Below are 25,188 nucleotides of genomic sequence, written 5' to 3'. Positions count from 1 at the left end.
TGATAGTGATGGGAATAACGGTGCTATAAATAATGGCGTTACTTTTTTTCAGTAACGAGTAATCCAAGTGATTACTCTTACCAACTTAATAGTGCCGATACCGCTTTTTCATCAGACCGACTAGATCTCTGAGCCCTGAGACAAAGACTTTTCTTCTTCCTTGGTTAGTGGGCCGTGCACGAGACAAGCGCCTAAATGCTGACAATTGGCTGAGGTTGAGTACAATTTTATAGTAAGCCAATCAGAGGTAGAGTTCATGAAATTGTTCATAAGCACACAAATTCAGACACAACAAACAACACAAGTGAGTCAGTGCTCTACAAAGAGTGTGTATATTGTGTATGTCTGTATTAAGTGTCCATTTCATTATAATATTCAGATTCATCATAAATATTTGAACGTACACATGTATTTAAGTTCCATTAAAGAGGAGGGAGGTGTGGTCACATTTGAGCATTGTAAAAATTTACCAAATGAATGAAAGTAACGCATCACTTACTTTCTGAAGTTACTTTTATAATTTGTAACTGAGTATCTAATTTAGTTACATTTTGGAAGAAGTAACTAGTAACTGGAACTAATAACTTTTAAAACTAACTTTCCCAATACTGCATGTATACAACTTAAAATCCATAGTAATGTTTGAAACAATGGCTCCTTGATTTTCAGACAGTGCTAGCCAGAATGGCTAGCCCTAGCTTCTAATTTCTGCCCAGCATGGTTGACTTTGTTGGCTGAAATCACGAGTGTGATCAGAATTTTTCTTGGGTTACTTGATTTTAAGCTCATTAGCCGAACTTGCTTTGCAGGTTTGATTTGAGCAGATAAATACCCTTTTAAATCCATTCCTCATACACTCTTTGTTATGTCTTTGGATTTTGAAAGGCTGTAGACAAATGAATAGTATGCGCTAGGGTCCATATAATATAGATGTTTTTAATTGGAGGGTGAACGCGTAGGCGTTTTTTCTACAAGTCTGTGCAGCCACTACTCTACAAGTGGTCGCATCTAAAGCACATGTGTGGAACACGTCCTCAGAGTGGAACAGATCTCCTCGGCATCTGTGGCTGTCTGTGTACACATCGGTTTGGGAGTATAAGAAGACACCACCTCCCAAACTCTTTAAAATGCAATGTATCTCTCTCACTACAGCCCCAACACCAGCTCGACATGTGGAGAAATCCAAGGTTTGACAGGTCGGCCCTGCCCAGTTATAGTTGCTGATTTATGATTGGATAGTCACTGTTCAGAGGAGGGATTAGGTGAACAATCAATAGGACAAGTTCACTAATGTTAAGGTCTGATTAATATAAACATCACATCATAATTAGTCAAAGTGACTGAGCTAAAACTGGACAGCTGTGTTCTCCTATTGACCAGCAAGTTCCTGGATCCTCATTTGTTCTAACCAAATGAGTAAAATTCATTCAATCAGCATTTCAGAAGACAAATAGCATCCTGTTTCTAAGCTAATTGTACAGAATAGATGAGTTTCTGATTGGACGCAGTCAGTTGACAATGATTTATATGAGCTAAGACACTCTAATCTATACATCACTTGGTTTGTGGCTCCAAAAAACCACTCCATTCAGTTTACACCAAGGGGGTGAGCCTCTCGTCTCTAACCGGAGCTCCCATGGCGCCATTTTAAGGCTACGAAGCCATCACCTGCGGTTAGCATCCCCTTGACTGACGTTCATTTTGACTCCACTTTGACAGGGAATAACTTTACATCTGAAGCGTTTCAAGACTTGTTTATTTCTAAAGAAACACAACAATATATAAAATGCTCGATTACCTTGAACGTCACGTTATGGCTCCGTAGCAGACGTTTTTGTAAAAATAGGCTAACGATTGTGTCATAACCACGCAACGTCCAGTAGGTTGCTCATCTCACTTTTATATCTTCAAGCTGAGTTGGAGGCTACGCAGTAATGCTCAGCCATCACCAGGAAAGTGCTTCTATTTCCCTTCACTGGTCTCCGTCCAGAACAACGGGATCTGTTGGTCCACTTCTTTAACTGTTTATGGTTTACACAGACCATTTTGCAATAAAGACCCCTGTCATGCTTTCAGTCAACACAGTGGATGTGCTCATGTGTCAGCCGACGAGGAGTTGTAAACACAGACGGTTGAAACGGTATTAGTACTGGTGTTCAGGGAAGGAAGGGATCTGCCGAGTGAGCTCCACTTCTTCTCGCAACATCTTTCCTTCCTTCCTCTTTTCTGTGACAATGTAGAATGTTATTTCTCATTCGTTGTCAGTCAAAAGCAGCGATCTGGCCTAAATTTAGCACCGCTTGGAAACTTGACCATCACATAGATTAGCGTCTGTGATGTGATGTCTTGATATGGCCTTTGGCCGGGAACCCACACAACTCTTGTTATCCACTCATGTCATCTTCTTTGTGTGTGTGTGTATTGCATTTTTACTCGGATTCATGCATTAAAGCACACACAGACATGCTAGAGTGCAACTCGTGCATACTATATCTATATGTGTGTGCGCGCGCACACACACACACACACACACACACACACACACACACACACACACACACACACAAACACACACAGTATTATAGTGGGCTTCTAATGACGTAGCGTAACACAGAGCACGCAGATGCGCTGGCTGAATAGATTAAAGCATTCATCCAATGACACAGCTGTGCTCTCTTTGATGCCCGGGCATGAAACTGCAGGAAATTACAACAAAAGAAGGATGCAGAGACTTAGCTGATATTTAAAAAAAGAGATCCACTCTGACGTGTATGGCATGTTAATGCTGTGTAACTTGTCAGAGCATCAGCTGCAGGCAATGCTCATCCAGTGAACCTTTAGATTAATCTATAGATATACTTCTTTAGTGGTGGAGTACTTGTTATGCTATGAGACCATTATGAAATCTTAAACTATCCAACTAATATCGAACTATCTTATGTAATAACTGGCCTATTGTTTGCAGTCTAATATCATTTAAAAAGCATTATTGCACAGAGGAACTGGTGTCTGGGCTATGTGTACAGCCTAGATTCTCATGCGTTTGGACTGATTTGCTAATTTGTAGCTGGGTTAAATGTAGCTATCAATTAGTGAAAGGAGATGCTAAATGTGCAGCACATAGGCGTGTTAGCGGTATGTACTCCATGGGGGTTTGTTTTTTCGGAGGAGCTCCAGCGTTATTACAGGACTCTGGTTGTGCAGGGTTCACTGTGCTGCCAGTGTAGCTCTAATTAAACCACGCAGGAGTTTCTTTTAAACCCCCGTGTGTTTATGAAAAAGGAAAAAAACAACTCCCCGATTCAGTAAGATGCAGAAAGAGGAGGCGGAGAAACAGCATGCTGCTGAAATATAATCCTGCACATTTTTGTTTGTTAAACAGTTAAGCAACGAAAAGGACAATTTTATCATTAATGTTGGCTGAGACGAATATTGCAGTGAACTGAGGAACTGGTTTTGATAGAGTTGTGGCCATTCTGGGGGGATTTCTGAACAGGAAACAATTATATTTCTGAGAATTTCTCCAATAACGGGTGTGACATAGATTTTATGATAAAATCTACAAGAAACAGTTGAAGCTATTCAGGCTTTTGACAACTTCATTGTAGTGTAAAGAGAAGTACTTCCACTCTTGGTTATGGGTAACCAGAGTATAAAGTCCCATGTTCCTGCGGGGCCCGTGGTGGATGAGATGGTAAAGACATCTGGTTCTGTCTGTGGAGAATGCTACCGTATTGGTCAACAAGGTTTGGGTTTCCACAAAATGGTTGTCCGATAACATGTGTGGGCCAGCGGCTTATACACTGTCCCATACAAGCAGTCTGAAATCTGCTATTTGTCAAAAATGGTGGACCCCTCTCATGGCAACAGTTAAGGCCAGGTTTCTAATTGGTTGACAAAGAGATCATGTAATTCTGATGTGATTATCCTTGATTCCATGTGGGTAGATAAGGCAGTTGTCTGGTCATTCATGCAATACCATTCCTAATGTAGCAACATAGACTCTGGTCAGTCTCTTCTGGGTAAAAATAGCATGAACTCCTTCACCTAAAAAGCCAACAGCAGAAACTAGGTCCTTTACTTCTTTCAGCCCTGTAAGCAGCTGTATCGTCACTTTTGTAAGAAAGGAAGTTGTCCTGATTGTGCAGTTATGCAGCATGCTATAATGCATTATGAATTATTTGGCTTTGTTGTCCCCTGTTGTTCTATTATCCTTCCTGTTAGGCCTGTTCATTTCCTCTGCCTCGGACGGCTGTGCCACTGTGCATTTCCCCCCCTGTAATTTGTAATTCATCCATCTGCTGAGTGTGTGTGGATTTGTGCGTGTGTGTGTGTGTGTTGGGTAATAGGAAACGTCGTGTTTAAAATGTGATGATCGCTCTGGCCCTCGTGGTTTACAAGCAGACAAGGTAATGATGGCTGCTACTCTCTCAGCTAGCTCCAGTCAATCCCCCTGAAGTGAGTTTGTGTGCGTGTGCGTGTGTGTGTGTGTGTGTGTGTGTGTGTGTGTGTGTGTGTGTGTGTGTGTGTGTGTGTGTGTGTGTGTAAAAAGCTGTCGTGATTCACACACAGTAGCTTGGCATATTGCTGTATATCCTTATGAGCGACACAGTTCCTAAATATGTTTTTCAGCTGACTGAAACAACAAAGGTCTCTTGCTGATTGGCTGCAACAAGCAAGCTAATTAAGATAATGTTAGCTCTCCATACATTTTTTATTCTGGGGACTTTCATTTAAATAAATGTCTGTTAAGTCACTATCAATCCCCGGATGAGATAGAATTTTGAGCCTATTGCCCACTGATGAACCCTTACATTTGCAATATTGCAAACTGGGTGTGTTTGGCGTCATTCCCATCACCCAGGAGGGTTTAATCCATTGCGTACATTTATCCTGTTTTAAGTTTAGTTTTGGTTTAGGAAAGGCCAACAAAATCCGCCTTCCTCCAAACTATAAATACAGCCGCATCCACGCGAGAATGTGGAGGAATAAAGAATTGAATCATCAAGGATTTAAAGGATCTTCAAAAATAAGTGGCAGTATTAAATCATATAATCTGACAACGCACAGTAAAAAAGTGTAATTTGATGACTTGATATTGACCCGAAAAATCTGTACATTGCTAGAAGCTATCTTCTGACTAGGGGTGGGTAAAAAAATTGATACAGCATAGTATTGCAATATTTTAAGTGGCAGTACTGTATCGATACGCAGGCGCCAAGTATGGATCTATTATTACAGATGTGTTGGTCCGTTTGACAATCCCATTTTGCAGCAATACAATTGAAGTGATATGAACCAACAGAGAAAATGAACATTTTAGATAAAACAGATGTTGACAAAGTTTCCTTTTGGGGACGTCATTTGAAATTGGGAAAAATTAGAAGTTGGAAAAAAGGTAATACATTGCAATATTTCACAGAATATTTCCAACCCCGCCACACTTCTGACTGAAAAAAGACACGCATGACGCCTGCAACATCTTATCTGGCTCATGTCAATCAGTCTTTGTTATGTTGAAATATATGTTGAAATATGTGACATGTTTGATCCTGTTTATGCCAAACATGTATTTGTATTTACTTTGCAGTCAGATATTATTGAGTGACTTCAGAGCGGAACAGTTTTATCCAATTATACTTTAAATAATGAGATGAACTGATAAGATAAAAGAGAGTGAAACAATGAAAGGAAAGGGAATGAGATGGGGGGATATGAGCTTAGTTAAACTCTGGGATATCTGAGACAAAAGTACTTAGTCTCACTTTGTATACGTTGCACATTTGATTTATAATGCTCAGTATTTTCAGCTTATACTCCTTCTTCCTAGGATACAATGAGCAAGGCAATGGTAGTTAGAGGGAAATAGAGCCAAAACAACTAAGGAAATACAGAAAAAGCTTTTACTGGGTTCAACGTCGCTACAGGACACTTTTTATACCAAATGAGAGATCATTTGGCCTTTATCTTATGTCAGCACTGTAAATATACCTTTCATTTACCTATTCATTTTCACTTACTCTCTTCAATGAGCTTTTGGTCATTTCTCCATCTCCAGCTAGAGGTTTTGTAGTATTTAAATTTTTTATTTTTATTTCACCTTTATTTTATAAAAAAAAGTCCCATTGAGTTCCAGTAGCTCTTCTCCCATGGAGTCCCGGCCGAGACTGGCGGCAAAAAAGTTTGAAAATACATTTAAGACAGGACATAGGTTACATACTACACCACAGATCTCTACACATACTAGAACACAAACAAGATATTACACTTCATTTTTGCTAACACAGACATACAACTTAAAGGCCACTTAGTTAAAAACAATTACACTGTTCAGTTAGAGTCGACTTGAAAAGTTTTTAAAGTGTTGAAGGTGGAAGTTATTCTAGATTCAAGGTGTTTTGAAGTTGCATGGGATGAGGAAGCAGTTTAACCAAGTTATGTTCTTGTTGATGGAATAGTTAATAGTATACACACACACACACACACACATATATATATATATATTTAGACTGTAAACACTATATTATGGTAAGTAGTAGTAGTCTAAACACTTTGGCTTGTGACCCTTTCATAAAAAAGGCCACTTGTTAATAAGTACAAAGCAAAAAGTCTTAAAAAGTCCAATCTTTTTGAGGAAGGCTTTAGGTTGTTTTTAGTCCCTGGTAGACCTCTTGTGACTCCTTAGACTCATGTTGCGACCCGTTAGGCGAGCCCTGACCCCCAGATTGGGAACCATCGCCACAGACACCCACTGGAGTCACACACGTCACACAGTTTCTGGTTCTACCCACAGGACTCTGTGGCCTATGGGGTGTGCATATCTGTGGCTTTTAGACTGAATTTACACACACACACGCACACACACACACTGGCCCTAATCCCAGCATGTTATCAGTAAGCATCAGTGTGTGAAGTCATGTGGACTGGTATGAGTGAGGGGCTGAGCCTCAGACTCTGTACGGCTGAGATCCGCTGGTGAGCGCATCTCCACTGGACGCATGACATCCTTTGACACCCCCGACCCACCACTGCCTAGCAGCCCACATTAGCTCTCAATCTGTTTGGTGGAGGGAGCAGACTGCCTGTATTTAGACAAGGACTCTGTAGTCAGGAGACCAGTATATAGTAGTCATATACATATATAATAATTATATACATATACTAACGTGTCGACCTTCATCCAAGTGACAACCCAAACTGAGATTCCATTCACAGGAAATATAAGAAGCTGAAGCTCTTTTAGAGGAAAGCAAGGCTGCTGATATGAAAGAGAGTATTTCAAAGACAAAAGCAAAGAGAACATCAGCATTACCTTTCCGAGATGAAAGGGGGCCGAGGAGGGATGCAGATGTGTCTTCTTGAAAGCTGCTGAATTAGGGGCTGTTTTTTGGAACAGGTTGAGTTTGCTACTTAGTTTTCAGTCTGAACTGAGTGACTGTATTGTTATTCTTGGACTGGTGCCTGAATTGAATTACTGCTTGTTAGATCTATCGAGCTGATACTTTTAGCCACTGACTGTCTTTTCCTAACGTCGATGTAAGTGCTTTTCTCTGGCTTGTTTTGGTATTTGCTTGCGCCCCAGCCACTGAACTATATTACACAGTATGTTTGACACACAGTATGTGATGTAGATAGTACAGTCTCTGTTGACATAGTTTTATATTTTGCCTTCTGAATCTTTACACTGTACTGTATGTGTGCTTTGCCGGCACTGAGGAAATATCTTGCAGAACACAATATCATTCTAATGATTCTGTATGAAGGTCAGTGAGATGTAGGTCAACATTTTCAGGCTCCTGATCAGCGTTCTCTGCCCTACAACATAGTAGCCTATAGTATATAAGTTATGTAAATTAAAATGATTATAGTGGGATTAATGTGAGGATCTGTATCCAACAAAGATTTTTTCTTTAGTCTGTAGGATAGGATTTATAGGCCAGGTCGTCTCTGCAGCACCACAGTACTTAATTCAGAATGGTTTGACAATTATATTACAAACTCCCCTGTGATTTGGATATTGCGATTTTAGTAAAATTGCGATTAATTGTGCAGCCCTACACAAAATGAACATTCGTTGGACTAGCTGCGTATTACCTTTCTATCAGGTGAGGTGTAAGTATTACAAAATGATATGAGTCTATAATGGTTACTCCAGACTTGGTTCATTCATCTCCTGCATCCCCCTACTGAGCCTACAGGCCCTGACACACCAAGCCAGTCAGTCTAGTCCTAGTTTTTGGGGCCGCCGACGGCGGTTGTCGGCGAAACAAGCGAGGACAAACAAACGACTGTGACAGGCAAACACAAGGCTCCTTTCATTTTTCATCTCATCTGATCAGTCCAATACACATATGAGCTGTCAAAACGGGTCAAAGATTATGTTGCATGTCCATAAGATAGCAAAGATAGCGTACAACAAGATACACATAACTACTTGTTTAGGCATATTTATTCCAACCAGAGGGAATTTCTTTTAGACTGCAAGAGAAGCTCGGCTTCCCCTAAAATTTCAACAAATGAATGGTCAAACATGAGTAAAATGACTTAGACCACATTCTTCTATAAGGCGAGTTTGTTCAGAATCAGCTACATATAGCAGGTCCACTGACTGGATTTCCGTGTCATACGTTCCCGTAGCGTCACAGTGCTTTTCCCTGCAGAAGCCTGGCGTCCATGGACTTCAACGGGACTGCTTTGAACAGTTTTTTTCAGTGCTTCAAAAGTAGATAAATGTTGCGATGACGCTCGGCGTCTCTGGGGGTGAAGGGAGGAGTAGGCCGGCCTGGACTCCGGGCTTCTGTGTGATGATCAAAAGACTGCATCTCCTTATGATTAATGGCCATTGTGTACTATTAAAAGTCGCTGAAGCTATCCGAGCTCAGTCCCATCGCGGATTTCAAAAGTGTCGTTGAAAGACAAACTGCTGCAACCTATTTCTTGGTATTTGCTTGGTGAAATTGTTAGCCAATTTTCATCATATATTTCATACAATCATACACCACATTACTTTTTTCACTTTGATCTAATTCCAACATTTCCTCCTTCGAGTTTAATATTGTTATGTTAAATCATTCATTCATTCAGTCATTCATTCATACAGTAGGCTAGGCTATGCTCTTGTTCTAGGGCTGAACTAGCCAGCTAGCAAACCCAACACAATGGCAGACAATGCTTATATTGGCAACCTGATTTTGGCGAAGCCATCTGAAAGTCTTCCTTACCCGGAGAAACTTAGAGTTAAACAGCAGGACACAGGGACATCTAGGATTGATTTAGGGAAAAGTAACTGGTCTTTACAGCTCTCCTGGTATGACAACGATTGTGTCATAACCACACGACTTACTGTCGCACAGTAGAGGAATTACCGTATAGAACAAGGTAAGCTCTCAGACAGTTTGGACTTCCATAAGCCGTTTAGGTGTTAACTAATGTTAACGAGCATTTCAGTTAGCAATTATTAGCCCGTGCCTATCTTATCTCCTACCTACCTCTCCGTCTCTCCTGATTGGGAATGATTGAGATTTTGCTTGCACAGCTACCAGAAGACTTACAACTTTCAGACAGGTTGCTCATCTCCCAACATCACTTTTTATAACACCACTTTGCCTGGCCTTTTTATTTGCTTTGGGGACTGGGGGCAGTACAGAACTGTAGTGCCGAACTGTACAGTCCTAATAATCAGTCAGCCTGCAACACTATTATTAAAATAGCAATGTTCAAAAAAAGAGACCCACAAAATGAACCCAGCAGGCCTGAGTAAGTGTTTGTTGGCAACACTTTCCATCACAAGCATCTCACTTGTTCAGTGTTTGCGGTTTTATGTTTCAGACATGTTCGGCTTTAAAACAGGCAACAGAAAGCAAAGCAGAAGGAACTAGAATGCAATATGCAGCTTATCCCAATGCTCTTCTTCATTGGTTATGGGCAGCACCTGCTATTCTGCTGTTCTTTCATTTGAAGTTGCTTCTTGCATGTAAGAAAAAAGCACGGCTGCCTGCTTGCTGTCATAACGTATGTGCCTGATTGAACCCATGTAGTCCAGTCAAATGCCTGTCTCCTATACATTACTGTGCTCTCCATAGGAAGAAAGCATCTTCCTCTGTTCAAGCCTGGCAAGACAATGGTAATGTAGGTCAACAGGTATAAGCTTCAATTTACCGTTTGCAGCTAAAAACAAGTGAGGTGGAAGAGGAGGCGGTGGGATGTAAGCATCATACAAAGAGAATGGATAGTGCAGGGCGGAAGAGATAGAGAGGGAAAAAAGGGAAATGATTGGTCCACTGACTGTAGTGGTGGTCTGATTAATGTTTTATAAGTATCACTACACTGTTTGGAGGTTAGACTTATCTTTCCTCTCCCGTGTGTGGGCTAATGGTGGAGATGTGAGTCATACTGGGCTGTGTTGTTGAGATAACTCCCTGCTTTGTGTGTGTGTGTGTGTGTGTGTGTGTGTGTGTGTGTGTGTGTGTGTGTGTGTTCACCTTTATATTGCATTGTACATAAAGGTGTAACACAATGTAATTCTGTAATAATATTACCTTGTTTTGTCTTTTTGCTGGGTGTCATGGTTTGGGAACCTGTCTCTTAAAAATAGGAAATGCGCGTGTGTGTGTGTGTGTGTGTGTTGATTTTCCAAAACAATAACCCACATTACGTTTAACTTAGAAAGAATGAAACCATTTCATATTTTTTTATAAATTTGAGGCTAGATTTGTTTCCGCTGCTATGGTTGCAGTTGTGCTATGATTTTAAAGGGTTTTTTTGGGGCATTTTAGACATTCATTTTTTATAGGACAGCTGAAGACATAAAAGGGGGAGAGATATATATATATAGGTGTCCGCTCTACCAGATTAGCTATCCAGACGCCTACAGATTTCTTTTTTTTATTGTAACAAAATAAGGTTGAAAATGACTTAAGCTTACATGTCAATTATGTTATGGTAACCTGTCAAGTCAGGATCTTGATAGTCATAATAACGAACATGTTAATCTCTTTATCTTTTTCTTTCTGTCCACACAAGTACATGGTCACGTGACCTTTTGCTCTTTAAAAACAAGGTCACCCTGGTGCCACTCGCTGCATGTGTGTGGCTTTCTGAGGATTAATGGTCACACTACAAGTAGCTCAAAGCAGTGGTGTAAACTGGATAGTCCTCTGTTCGCTGTTAAGGTGAAAAGAATCCCAGGCTGCATCGTCTGTCAAAGCTGACGTTTTTCTTGGTGTCCTTGGCTGAAATGTGAGGGATTGACACGCTGTCAGAGCCGTGTGATCCAGCTCATAAACAGCAGGCCTTGCAGCAGCTTTTACAGAGGCATGACCCCTTTGTATACAAGTTCCACACATGGAACCTGTCCTGCTTTTAATAGGTCTTAGTTTGACAGAAAAGCTGTGTGCTAAACAACCCCTCCCCCGAATTTATAGAAAAGACTCAATCTTTTGATGTAATGATAGCTGTCTTACTCCTGCTCTATAAGCCCCTTAGCCATGTTATACTGTACCATTGTAAAACGCACTTCCTTGTCTACAAACCCATGGACATGCAGGACACATGCTGGATCCTCAGCAGTTCTCAGCTGAAGAACATTCTTATACAACAAAATGACCCACTCATAAACACTGCGCGTGCAGCTCTACCCAGTGAAAGGCTGCCACGCCGGGCAGCGGCCGACCCCACAAATCCTTACCTCTTTTAGATGTCAGCCTTAACCACTTTCCCTTAACACCGGGAGGTAAGGCTTCTTGTCGAGCTATCAATAAGAAATGATTAGGTCGAGGGTTTAACATGCTTGTGTAGATAATGGGTTGGAAGGGAGGAGGCTTTCAAAGAACAGAGTGCTTTTAGCCCAGAAAACCACCAGCAGGGAGAAGAGAGTTTTAATGGTCAGGACCTGGATGCTGTGGGTTACTTTTCAAGCATCATCCATCACAGATGCTTAATGACTTATTTAGAATTTTAATCCGTAACGCTAATGTAAATTAATCTTTTAATATATATTCTACAAAAAAAAATTGGGGGTGCCCTGATAGCTCACCTGGTTGAGTGTGCCCCCCATGTAAGAAGGTGCTCAGTCCTTACCGCAGCGGCCCAGGGTTCAGTTCCAACCTGCGGCCCTTTTCTGCATGGCATATGCCCTCTCTCTTAACCTTCATATCTTCAGCTGACCTCTCAAATTAAGGCCAAAAATGCCCCAAAAATATTCTCAAACAAAAGAAAGTTGATGATTATCCTTTTCTATCATCTAGAGAAAAAGAGTCTGACACGAAGAACTTCAACAGAATATGCTGCCGTTTGGCATCAAAACAGATGAGATTGAACAACAACAAAATCTGAATTCATAGTCCACTTAAAAGGTGGACAATAAATTTAGTTAGAAGTTTTTCTTGGGTCGGGTAGAATCTATCTCCGTGATCCCGTCTGGTTGTTTGCTGCCTTCATGGCTGTAACAACGTTCCAGCTGTTATGTTTTTACAGGTAGATCTGGCAACCCGGCCTGGCTGTCCAACTGGCCAGTTGATAACAACACACAGGCCAAAACACAAACAGACAATCCGTCACGGAAATTACAAAAGGAGAACATACTGGCATTAGCATTGTTTTCACAAAAGATAGTATTTCAACTTTGCATGTTTCTTAATATCTGATAACGCATTGGGGTCATTTTTGGATTTATTACATTACATATTGGACCTTTAAGGATCAGCAATAGTAAACAACCTAAGAGGGGACGCTGGATACCTTTGCACCGGGAGTGCATATGTACACAGTGCAGACAGGTAATAACACGGACGGTTCTATTGCCGTTAAAACAGATTAATAGACATTATGGACATTTATTGCTACGGTTATTGCTCACTGTGCATGAATAGCTGACCATCACACACACACACACACACACACACACACACACACACACACACACACACACACACACACACATACGCTCACCCAGATGCTAACATAAACAAATAGTTACAGAGTGACCTGCAGCGTTGCCAGTCATCCTCTTTATGTCTGACTGCTTCTCATTGAAATGGCAAGTCTATGAAAAGACTGCTCTCAGTTTTAAAAAAAAGAAGCTTTTGTCTCTCCAGTCTGGTTATGGATGCTGTCTGCATACAGATGTTGGCCCTGAGGCACTGAAACTAATACCATATGGCAGAACCTTCTTTTCACGTGCTTGATAGTGTTGACAGCAGGACTGAGAAATGGTTATTCCTTTTTTTTATTAGTGCAAAGTTTAACAGAACCTTTTCCCTGATGAAAGTGAAAAAACAAGGATTTATCTACTTTTGCTTGTTGGCTAAGTCATACAGTATGGTGTACTTCCAGTGTATTATTTTACATGCTGTGTGTGTACAACTAACAACCAAAAGACACAGAAAGGCTCACAACAGGTGCTAAGGCAAGATATACTACTATACATACTGTGTACAAGTAGTTTTTGGATGTTGTTGTTTCTGTTGTATAATTGTCTTATTTTTTCACGTCTTAAACCCTCCATAATCCCTCTTATGAATGTGTTGGAAAGCTGAATTTTTCAAACGCTAGGCTCCGACCAGGAGGTGGGTTGCAGGAAAAAGAAATGCATCACAGAGAATTATAAAATGTCTTTAGCTGTGTTATGTTTCAGTGCTGTGGTGATTGTTGGAAACACTGTTGGTAGTAGGTAGACTATTATAGTGGGTAAATGCTCTTCAAGTCCCTTTGGACATGTGCGTGTAAAGTCATGCAGGACTAAACCTTCAGGGTCTGGATGAGTTAATGCTGTGCTTATAATCAAAAGATTACTATTCCGGCTCATAGCAATCACAAAAAGAGAGTCATATTATAGTAAAATTATTATTTAGCACATTACATTGTGCAAGTAAACTCTTATTTTGTCCTGTGTTCTGAATGTGAAAAAGGGGAATAGTATTTCACAGTTCAAGGTGTTGTCACTGTTGATTTAACTGTTTTACTGTTTTTTAATTCAATAATTGCAACATCTTTCCAAAAGTCAACGATAAATAGATTAGAATTTTTCCGTAATTGGTCAGCACTAGTGTGAGTCAGGGGTTATTAAAACATATACGGATGAAAGAAAAGTTAGTTATTGTTGACCTGATGATTTGGTGAACACTACAAGAGTGCACGTGACACACCTTACACAGAGGCAAATGAGGCACTTTAAAACCATTAGCACCGGATTGTCACAGTTTGCATCCAAAATTGTACTCCTTCTTGAAGTCCTAACTCAATCAAATCAAAACACACAGACGTGACACGTATATTTTTATATTCAGTGCGACGTACACTTTCGCAGGACGCAATTATCTGGGACATCTCTTGAAAATGACTCCATAAATCCGAAAACTTTCCTAAGAAACACCTTTTCTTCAGTATCAAATTAATGTAGTGATAAGTGTCTGTTCAAGCACGACTACATTGCAGACAGGAACTAGGGATAGATAATTCAGGATACTTTAAATGGTGCCAGTTTGCCAAATTGTAAACAACATAGGTTTGACGGGGGCACACACCGTCAGACAAGTCATTCAAGTGTGCAGTTAACTTCCAGTTAAGAATGAAATGGACATCAATCATTTAAATGACTGACATTGAAGCTGGGATTCAAAACCTGATGTGTGTATACTTCAGGGGTAAGATGAAATGTGAGAAGGTTCTTGATTTGACAATCTATATTCCAACCGTTACCTGTGCTGCCCTACAAAGCCAAAAAACCTCAACGCACCTGAGTGTAGAACTGAGAAAAATGGCTTTAAACTTATTTTGTTGTCCAGCCGAATGTGTTGTAGGCAGGATATTAAACATTTTGGCAATACCAAGTTATTTATCTACATAAAAATCTTAAACTTGACCTTTGACCCTTATTTGGACGTTACTGTACTCTGCCTTTGTATTATCTACAAGATTATAAGAGTTCATGCAAAGGCAAAAAGCATTAACCATTTTATCACTCACTTGTTTTCCGATCAATAAATCAAATCAGGTCATGCTGTTAATGATGATATCTAGGTTTAATCTAGTGATTATGACACAATTAAGCTTGGCATAATAAAAACATAAATATAAAATAATGGGAATGAGAAGGATTCATTTGTGGAGGTCAACAAGTGTCTTTTCAACTCCCACATCACCTACTCTATTTTATTACCCTATTCAATATTGTTGTATAGAATTGTAAAATAAAAATAAAAATACAATTTCTCATTTTATTTCATGGTATACCTGGTATTCCTAATATTGTGGTAGGTGAGTGTATATACCATAATATTTTCATCAATGTCAGTCCTAACATCATTGTGCGAATTGACATAATTCATACCTAGGCCTAGGTCAGGGGTCATCAATGGCCCGAATACAACCAGCATCATCATCAAGAATGAAGACGTGAACATAAAGATAGCGTCCTTCACATGCATTTTAAGTAGGCACATTGGTTTGTTTTGGTCTTACATATCCATAAATGCTCCAGCAGAGAGTTAAGTTTGTTAAGTTTACAATAATTTGTCCATATTTCAAGATTTTTGGCAAACTAATAGAAACAGTAAGACTACGAAACAACAGCTTTTGTTTTAGCGGGGTTGTCGAAAATCGTTATTTAGAGTAGAGCAGAGCTGTGTTTGTGTAAATGGCGCCATGGTTGAGAGTGATTGAAATACATATCACCTCCTACATGTATATGCATGTAGACAGGTGAGTGGGTAATGATAGGCTACGTATTTACTTTAAGGTTTTAATTTTATTGTAGCTTACTTACAGTAACAAGTGTAGCGGTATCTTTCCCAGTCAGGTGTGTGTGAGTGTGTGTGAGTGTGTGTGTGTGTGTGTGTGTGTGTGTGTGTGTGTGTGTGTGTGTGTGTGTCGCTGTTCAGAATCCCATATATCTTCTAAAATGTAACGCTTGTATCCAAACAAATCGTGCTTGAAGCTGCATGGCTGTTTGTCTTGTTTACCATTGTGACTTAACTCATCGGCATGTGAATAAAGATGCATATACGGGGGGTAGATATCCTATAATCTGGCTCAAATTAATACAGATGGCCATCCAATTTCAACTACTTCATCCACATTGTCAAAATCATTTGGATATTGAGCCAAAACATTGAAAATCTTTTAGATACCAGGAGCCTATTATTTACTGTAGCCTTCCTAACAACACACTACCTGAATGCCTTTTTCTAGTCTCCCATTTCATTCTTCCCAAGGCTGTCTTTGGTCAAAAACGTCATGTTGGGAGATCAATAACAGTCATAAATATACTGTCAGTATATCTATGGATTAGCTAGCCTGTAACACGATAACTCCAGCGAGGCAAAGAGTAACTTGGTTTTGATGGGCTGCAACACAAAGGCAGAGAACCTTAACTCCAGTTTCAGCATTCTGAAGTGATATGAAACAAAGTCAAAGTATTCTGCCTTGGCTTCTCTACGGCTTTGGAAGTTACGGCAAAGACAACACTCAATTTCTCCCCAAAACAATACATTTGGCACAAGATATTTGTCCACATGATAAAGCAGATCTTTAATGTTCCAAAAATGACAATACCTAATTTTCGACCAAAATTGAGTTACAGTATTCTGGCTTTGCACGGCAGAATGGTTGTGAACCTAATGTAGTAACCAAAGAATAAGATTGTCCATTCAAGCAGCCAAAATGTGATGTGGTGTCTTGGCCTAACCTCGGTAAAAGGCTTAGGAGCTTAGAGTGTTGTTTCTTTGCGTTGAAGGGAGACGAGTAGGCCAATGATGGTTGTTCAGGCACTATTAACTGGAAGCACATCCAGAACAAGCTGGAGGGATAATATATTCCATCTAGCCTAAGGAGGAGCTGGAGGAATCCAGTAAGAAGACCAGGACCAGGATAAGTGGCGGAAAATGGATAGACAACATTGGTCAGCCATATCCCATTTAAAAAAATCTTGGTCTCTGTAATGATATGTGAAAGCAGCCTCTCCTTTAATATACTAAAACACTGTGAGTCCTGCAGTGAGATTTCATCTAAGATCCACATAAAAATGATTGAATAAAAGACGACACCATCAGCAACTTTGTTTCCGTGTGCTTTAGTTTGCTCTAATGTGCTTTAAAGTCGGGACGCACAGCGGCACACACGGCAACACATGTGCACACACTCTTACTCAGACAGTGACACACACTCTTCTGTCCTCAGGACTGCAGAGATCTCATTTAGATAACTCTCCTGATCTTTCAGTAGCTCCCAGAGTCGCCCTTCCCTGCTATATTCATCCATTATGTTACCACATGAGGAGATAGCAACAACTCTAGCTGATCCTTTTGACCGATAGTGAAAGATCAGCGAGAGACTTGGAGAAAAGTGCCTGAATGGGATGTCTCTGATTCCCTTGACTGCCTTTTGCAGTGATTGTTATTTTGCTAAACATTACACCGCTAAAGAATAACAGCCTGTGCTTTGCACTAAAATACTTTGCAGGAATTAGCATTTATCTCACTAGCAAGCATTCATCTTGTGACAGTTGTGATGTAGACGCCCATGATTTTAAAGAGTGGGGTACTTAGCATAGCCAAATCAGCCTCAACTGCCATAATTCTAGTTGTCTCTTTCTTTAGTGTGCAGCTCCCCACCTACAAAGAACTTACATTCCCCCATCTGCATGTGTATTAGAGAGAGAGAGAGAGAGAGAGAGAGAGAGAGAGAGAGAGAGAGATAGAGTCTAAGAAACTGGATAAGACCCTTGAAGGTGGCATGTGTATTTATATCCAGTCGGGCTTGTGGAGGGGTGTGTCGGCGTCTTAAGTCTTTTAACCATCAAACACATTCTCTCTTCCCATAACGCTAAAGCAGCTTTGTGGTTCAAGTGGGCCGATATCAAAACCTCATGAGATACAGTAGGTCAGCCCCAGGCAACCCCCACATTGGGATAATAAAAATAATGTTAGTTGCACACCCAGCTGTCTGCCCAATGACTTCTACGTAAAAAAAATGTCCTCTGATTGGCGGTGAATTTGTTCTATGTCGCTTCGCAATGAACAATGCAACAGTCCGTCCCTTCTAGGTGTACCGGGATACTTCAGATATCCTGCAATATTCATGTAATGTCTTCACTAAACTAATTACGCCATAGGCTCTGTCATGAATCACATAGTGTGTCTTGCTACTAGGTCATTCATAGTCTTTCCTCGTCCCTGTAATGCCAGATCCAGAGTGTGTAGGTGTTTTCAGGTCACAGAAGAAGTAGTTTTCTACCATACCACTAAATATTAAATATATAGACATATTCCTGGTTTCTGTGTTAAGAGGTTCACAGCATTTAACAAATAAAGAATTGTGCTTTGCTGTCAGGTTTCATTCAGAAAAGCAGATAAACATGCTGCTATGTCAGCAGAATAGTCACACTGATTGGATAGCAGGAAGGTTCGGACGTTCTTTTAGTCTCTTAAATGTCCACCGTTTTATTAAATTGCTATATTATAACTTGGCTCACAGCCTTGCAGAGGTGCACATTGTAATTACCCTCTACTCACCAACACACAGTGTCTTTCTCCCTCTGTGACAGCATCGAGCTGCTTGTGTGTGTGAGTGTGTATTCGCCCTCAGCACAGGGCCTGTCCCCGGCTGCCACAGCTGAATGTCCCCTTGCATCGGCAAATGGCCACACTGTCACAGCTGCCACTGGACCAGCTGTTTCTTTCTCTGTCTCCCATCTTATCTCCTCCATCACACTATTTGTCTTCCTCTTTGTGAAAGAGGCAGTGATAGGATGTGTGGTGGTGTAGCACTCAACACCAAAGTAGATTTATCATATGCTGGCATTAGTGGGAGACAGTTTTGAGCGTGTGTGTGTGTGTGTGTGTGTGTGTGTGGATGCCTGTTCTGTGGGTTGTGGGAACACAGAGGACACTTGCACTCTCTGTTGTTGTTGTGGTGCTGGTGACAGACCGACAAGTGGGAGGAGGACTGTGAAGGTCAGAGGGTGCTCAGTTTGGGACGCGGCTGGTCAAACCCAGTTAGACAAACAATGAGAGTGAAATAGGATGGGTCTGGGCTTAAGCCGCCTGACCGTGCCTTGGCCCAGGCTGCTGGCGTAGGCACTTTTCTGTGCCCTGGGTATCTCACATCCGTTATCAGAGCGGACAGGCAGGGAGAGTCGTACTGTAGCAGCAGCAGGCTAGCAGTAGTAGTAGCACCTCACCGGGGGCTGCAGAGGGTCCTGGTTCTGACCTGATTTGTCAGTTCAATAACTTCACTGAAGGGTCGCTCCTCCAAGGTATCATTGGCTTTTAATTTTGCAATCATGGATCGGGCAGGGGACTCGCTGTTTCATGTTTTGTTGAAAGAAAATTGAGGTGCATAATGGATTAATTAGGAGTGCAATTTGACATCAAAGTGCAACATCTGATAATCCTCTGATTGTCCTGGACTGTCTCGCTATGGCTTACCTAGAGCACTTTGATCGGTTGAAAGAAGGTTTTTTGCCAGGTAAGAGCGGTGATTTAATGAATTTATGTATCAGTTGAAATAAAAGTGAAGGAGCACTAAGATGTGATACGATTCATCATCAGAGCCATAATTTAACATGCTGCAGCTTCCTGATGATCCCAAGTCTTTAAACAGGATTTTAATGAGGGATGTAACAAACTTCTCAGCGTGTTGTAAACACTGTTTGAATGATAAAACAGCGTCTTCTTCAGCTGAAGTTGTTTACTGATACATCTACGGGGAATGGGAGGTGAGAAGCATGTCTGTGTAAACTGTTTTTGAGCCAATTAAGTCATCTGAAGGAACAAGGTCTGGAGAGAACAAGTGAATGCAAATGGGATTGAATTGAAGAGCGCACAACAAAGCAGGGCAGGACAAAGGAGGATAACAGAAACAAGACACTATTCAAGGGGAACACATTTATTCCTCACTTTGAGCATTTTCTCACACCAAGTAAAGCTGCGTTAATAATAATGATACAGTATACTTTATTAATCCTGCAAGGGGAATTTACAATCTTTTCACTCTGTTGTTATTACACACAGCCCTGAATTACACACACATGCTCAGTACCTATACGTGCACTAAAGGAGAGATGTCAGAGTGGGGGGGTTGCCCATGGGAAGGCACCATACTTACCACATAGTCCACCACCATACTTTGGTCTGTATGGGGACTTAAACCAGCGACCCTCCAGTTACCAACCCAACTCCGTACTGATAGACCTACTGCCGCCCCCCAAAGTTCCAGAACACTGAGGAAAAGGATAACGCATCGAACATAACTGTACCAAGAGCTTTTGTTTTTTTGTGAAACATTTGTCCTCTTAATGAAATTAGGAATTCCTCCTCTTTCCTGTAAAGGCGAATGAAGCAGAGAACTTTGCCCCTCCTTCAACTTGTTTATTAGAGGGAACTTGTGTCTTTTTCATGTTGCAATTTAAAATCATATTTGCATATTTTTGCACGAGTGAATGGTCTGCATCTCAATCACCAAAGCACGCTTCTAAATTACAAATGAATACAGATGCAAAATTAATGTGGCGTTTGGAAAACACAAATACGTCACGCTACCGCAGAGTGCTTAGGAACCAAAAATAGACATGGGATACACACACACACACATACACCCACACACACACACACACACACACACACATACACACATACACACACACACACACACACACACATATACATAAGTTCCTGTTTTGCTTTAACATGTCAGGTTCCAGTGAAAGTGTGTGTGTGTTGAGGTGTTGTTGTGCAAAAGGGGAAATGCCTGTGGAGGCTCACATGGTGACAGATGGTTTGAAGACAAATCAGCCTGGGAGTCAGGATCTCTGCCCTGGGACTAGAAGCTCCTTTAAGTATATTTGTGGCAGTGTGTTAGTGTCCTGTATGTGTGTATGTGTGCATGTAGAGTGCGTGTGCTCTTACGTACACATGCTTGAAGCACGTATCTTTGTGTGTCTATGCTTTAATGAGCAGCTCTATGTTTTTGTGCGTATAGTTAAACCTGGGGTTTGTGTACCGTTGTGGTTATGTAATAGGACTTGTACTGTGACAGTTACATCAAGATATATTTGCTTTTACAAATGTAAAGGTCAAATGCTCATGTGACAGAACAACATGCATTTGTAGTTAGCTTCACTCAGCTCTAGAGCCCACAGAGCTGTGGTTTATGAGCGAATATACACACCCTTACAGATATACACAGTTATAGCTCACTCCAGTCTTACACACCTAGAATAATGGAGTTTCATTATCTCTGTCGTATATTACCAGGTGTAATTTCTCATTGGAGTGACATTGTTACTCTTTTGCTGAATAACCTTGCAGGCATTAATCTCAAACTCCACAAACTGCTTTACAATCTGCCCATAAATTACAGCTCAAGAGGTGCTTATGTGGCAGCCAGGAGGAGTCGTGCATCAAGTCGTTCCTTTGGCTTCTGCATGGAGGCAATTCCCAGAGGCCTCTACACTTCTCTAGTCCCCCTCTAGCACATCTCCGTCCAAACCTGTTCCGACTGAAAGGGCTGCAGCGAAAAGCTCTGCAGTAGTAATGTTGGGCCTGAACATGCACCTCCGTCTGCTGTCTTATTCGGTGGTACGCGCACGTGTTGTTGTCTCTTAGCAGTTGAGCCTGGCCTAGACGACTTGAGCCCTGCTAGCTGGTAATAATCTCATTCCCAAGACGTATCATCTAGGTCAGGGGTTTACTATGGTCGTTACAGACTACAGACCGGGTGAAGTATGGTGCCCCAAACACATTCTTGTCTGTCATAAAAATATCTCCCCTGTCTAACTCAACCCAATAGCCTCCCTCAGTTACTGTTGCCATTCCAGCACGGCACAAAAGCAGTTGACAGTGGCAGAATCAGTGTTGCCAAGTCGTTTCCAATAAAAGGAGCCATCACCAGCTCCAAAAGGTGCTAAAAGTAGCTATTTAAAAATAATTCTCAAAGAAGGCTGGCTTGCCCGGGACCAGGCCACCTCAGCGGCGTCTTTCACCGTCTCTTAATACATCCGTGGTCTCGTCCTGCTGTCTCTCGCACCTACACCGGCCCCCGCATTCTGCCCCCCCCCCCCCCTTCTACCTGCCTGTGCAGTGCCGCTGCACATGAGGAGAAAGCAGGGGGGCAACCTCTAGCTCACCCAGTGACCCGCACTCATGTAGTCTTGTGCAGCGACCCGGGTTCAAGTCCGACCTGCGGTCACCCCCCCATCTCTCTCCTATGTGCTCAGGCAAGCATTCTTAGTGTTTACCAAGTGAATCAACGTGAAATTGCTTTATTCGTTTATAGCTTCATAAAAAAGTTATTTCCCCAGCATTTTTGTAATATTTTTAAGATAAGATAAGAAAACCTTTATTTGTCCCACAGTGGGGAAATTGCAGTTTGCAACAGCAAAGATGAGAGCAGAGATAGATAAGTTTACAGAAATAGATAAGTGTACAATAGATAGATAGGATACAATAGGCAAACTGTATTATACAGTAATTACACATGAATTAGTAATGGAAATTGCATAGTAAATGCCTATAATTGCCTAATTTTACTTTTAATAATGATTTTCACCAGTATCCAACTCGTAGTAGTTGTCTTATTAGGCCTCCCTACTCTCGTGTGACTCAAACACAGTTTAGTGTATAATACAGAGGGTCGAAAATATGGACCAGTCTTCCCACATCAAAAGAACAGTTTAACCCTTGTGTCGTCTTCCCGTCAACCATGAAAATTTGACCCAAGGACAGCATGAGGGTTAAACAGAGAGTAAAATCGTTGCTCCTGAATTTTCCATATGGGTTTGTGCTCTAAATGCAATTTTAAATTAATTTATACAAAGACTTTTTTACTTTTGTTTTTTACATAATAATATATAAATGTTTTAATGGAGATTGCCACTTATTAAGCCCCTTGAGGGTATTGTGGCAATTGTCCAACACATTTTTTTGTGAAACACATAATACTGTTTTAATGTTTTTGTTGTGAAGATAAAATAAATCAAATCAAAACCTTTCCTGCCTATTCCCTGTCACTCTGAAATAAAGGGAGACATATTGAGAAGAAGGCAGAGAGGGGAGGGGCTGCTCCTCAGTCACGGAGCAGAAGAGAGAGGTGACTGTTTTGAGAGAAATACCTTTCATGCACGCTGGACTATACTGGCGTCTTTTCAACAGAAACAGTGTTTTTGTTTGGACATTGCTCTAAGGTAATAAGGGCTTCAGCTCCCGCATGTGTCAGCTGATGATTCAGTGCAGTACTGCGATCAGGCCTAGTTTTAGTCCCTGCGTTTCAGCGTGGTTACTGTGTAGTCCATAAAATATTTCAGGATCGCCTTCAGTCTGACTGTCGCTGTTGTTCAGCTTCATCCTTGACGTTGTCTTTATTGACTTTGTTTTAGGAATGTCATTTTTCATCAACATAATGTCTCCATGCCAGTGTTTCATCTTGCAGAAGCCACTTAGTGTGCATGCTCTGAAAATAGTAACAAGGTCAGAAACCTTGGATTTGTAGAGGTTTATGTGGACATCAGCCAGAAGTGGGAAGGGTTGCTGACATGACAAGAGATTTGTAGCTCAGCACAAAATGGAAAAGATTAGAGTTTAGGATTATTAGGCTTTTGTTTTGTTCAAACCCCCCGTCGCCGTCCCCCCCGTCTGTTGCTAGCAATGATGACGCAGTGAATAGTGACAATTCTCTCCGACCAATCAGCAGTCTGCAGGTTTTCATGTCACCTTTGGTATCCTCGACCAAGGTAGTACTAAAGAAAAGTACCTGTTAGCAGGTACCAGGGACTTTTTTGTGTTTTTGGAAAACAAAAAAGGCAAATAGAGTCAAGGCAAGTCGAGTAGATACATGCAGAGGAAAAATAAGTCATGCGTCTGTGTGAATAAGACCATGAGATGTACCGAAAGAAAGAAGAATCATGTGCTACTTTAATGACCACCACTGTTAGATGTGTGCACCAGTTTGTGTGTTGAGGGACCAAACCTGTGGTTTTGCATAATAACATTATAACTAATATCTGCTTAAACCTTTCATTAGTCTCAGTCAGTCCCCAAAGCATGCAGCCACATTTTAGCTTTTGTAATAGTTTGCCAAATTGTTTTCTAAAACAAATATTCAGGTAACTCTTGTCTTAATATTGAGTTCCTTCCCTGCCAGACATCAACATTTATAACGCATATTCAATTATTTTTTTGTCTTAAGACTTTCCATGGTGGAGAGTTAGGCTGCCTTCCCTCGGTGCAGTCCTGTGTTGCATGGTTAGCAGGACAGATGTCCATTCAGTACAACTAACTGTCAAATTTATCACAGGTTTTTAAATTTCGCAAATCACTCCGCAACCTAATCCACTTGCATGAATTGGGAAATGGTGGTCAGTAATGCAAGTTGTAGGATTTACTGGGCTGATTGTGGAAAAAGATTGGTATGCTCCTTTAAATATGTAATTCAGTGGATGGGGTCATATGATAGTTGCATAAAACAAGTTCTCTATAAGGTACTGCACTTTCTCAACTATTTAAAAGTAATATTTTAATTTTATTGTGAATAATATACATAACTATTGTCAATATTTAAAAATGTAAATCTTTTTGTTTTACTAAAAAATTGCATATTTTAGACACATTGGAGCAATACATCCCTAAATCTTTAATGTGTAACAATTAAAGACATGGTAAGTAACAAAAGTACAAATACTTTGTTACTGTACTCAAGCACATTTTTCAGATATTTAATACTTTACTTTACTATTTGTTTTTGTGCCAACTTTTTACTTTTACTCCTTACACTTTTAATACAAATATCAGTACTTTCTACTTTTTGCATTTTACAAAATTTTACTTTAGTTTAAAATAATTTCAGTGGAGTTACCGTTATTATTTTTGGCATCATCATACGAATTCAGTCAAATTGGATGGGAATATACGTTCCACTACATGACGACTCGACAGATTCAGCGGCAAATCCTTGTGGCTTGATGGCGGTAACGTTAGCATAGTAGTGTGGACGGCGACATGATTGAAAATGAAGAAAACATTGTGAACCTGACATATTCCATTTATTATTATTAGAGCTCCTTGTTTAAAGATTTACCAGCTGACAGTTCATTTTCTCATTCGCAAAGCTACTTTTACTTTTATACTTTAAGTACATTTCCAAGCCTGTACTTTGTACTTTTACTTGAGTCAAGAAGTTAAATCAGTACTTCTACTT

At 40.7% G+C, this 25,188-nt stretch overlaps 1 protein-coding gene across 3 annotated transcripts in view; it reads left to right on the top strand.

Annotated features, from left to right (window-relative positions):
• Positions 1-25,188, top strand: part of pak7 (p21 protein (Cdc42/Rac)-activated kinase 7) — a 72,025-nt gene that overhangs the window by 6,814 nt on the left and 40,023 nt on the right. The window contains exon 1 of one of the 3 annotated variants that reach the window (XM_034900861.1): positions 16,877-16,897. The exons of the other annotated variants lie outside the window; for them this stretch is intronic. The gene's annotated coding sequence lies outside the window, so the exon portion shown is untranslated. Of the gene's footprint in view, positions 1-16,876; positions 16,898-25,188 lie in introns of those variants that run through there. 3 annotated transcript variants of the gene reach the window in all.

Source organism: Etheostoma cragini, chromosome 18 (genome assembly GCF_013103735.1).
Source record: "Etheostoma cragini isolate CJK2018 chromosome 18, CSU_Ecrag_1.0, whole genome shotgun sequence".
NCBI classification, from domain to species: Eukaryota; Metazoa; Chordata; class Actinopteri; order Perciformes; family Percidae; genus Etheostoma; species Etheostoma cragini.
This window is presented reverse-complemented; position numbering and strand designations above follow the sequence as displayed.